The following is a 904-nucleotide window of genomic DNA, read 5'->3' as shown; positions in this document are numbered from 1 at the left end:
GAACATGCCAGCATCAACCTGGAAGGAGTTAAAAGGCTGCGGGCCTTTTTCAGTGTACCCTGGCCCAGAAGTCTCCTCGTGACTTTCCTGTACCTCATTGATACTATGGCTTGGAGGCGTCTGGAGAAATCCCACAACTGGGGGCATGGAAACCTTTCGGCAGGAAGCCAGTCTTGCACTGAACAAGCCGCGCTATCTGGGCAGAGGCAGACTGGAAAGAATGGGTTAAGGAACCCACCTCATGGAGCTCAGGGTGAGGTCTCTGCCTCACACCTCTACCCACACCAAGGAGCTGGCCAGGCTCTGAGCTGCTGGATACAGCTGTACCTGAATCTCTGATGTCCACGTGTCCTTGTTGCCCATAGGCACTAGACAGTCTCGGCCCTTCCTGTTGTCATGTCTGCCAATCCTGTAACCTCACTGAATCTTCTGAACCCTTTGGCCCAGGGCCCCAGCCACAAGCGCCCAGAATCAGATGCCTTTAGGAAGAATTGAGGCTGGGAGGCCAGTGTGCCCGACTCAGGCCCTTGAAGCCTGGAGACTTTGGGCAAGGCTCCTTCCCTTTCTTTGGATCTCGGTTTCCCCTGTATAAAATGAGGAAGGAGTGAGTCTAGATGGATGTGTGGTTTTCAAGCTGGGTTCCACAGGTCGCTCTGGGAGCCAGGGTGGGGTTTCTTAGACTGTGGTCCAGAGCCCCTGCCCTGGGGTTTCCGCTAGAAGCAAAGATTCCTGGACCCACCCAGAGCTACTGAATCAGAGTCTGAGGGAATTGGGGGCAGGGGTTAGGATTTTCAACAAGTTCCTCAGCGGATGTGGAGCAATATGAGGGTCACCAGGCGGGGCGATTTCATGTCAGGGTTTGAGGTGAGATTTTTGAGAATGAATCACAGAGGATACAAAGTTG

Source organism: Talpa europaea (assembly GCF_964194135.1).
Source record: "Talpa europaea genome assembly, chromosome: 14".
Taxonomy (NCBI): Eukaryota; Metazoa; Chordata; class Mammalia; order Eulipotyphla; family Talpidae; genus Talpa; species Talpa europaea.
This window is presented reverse-complemented; position numbering follows the sequence as displayed.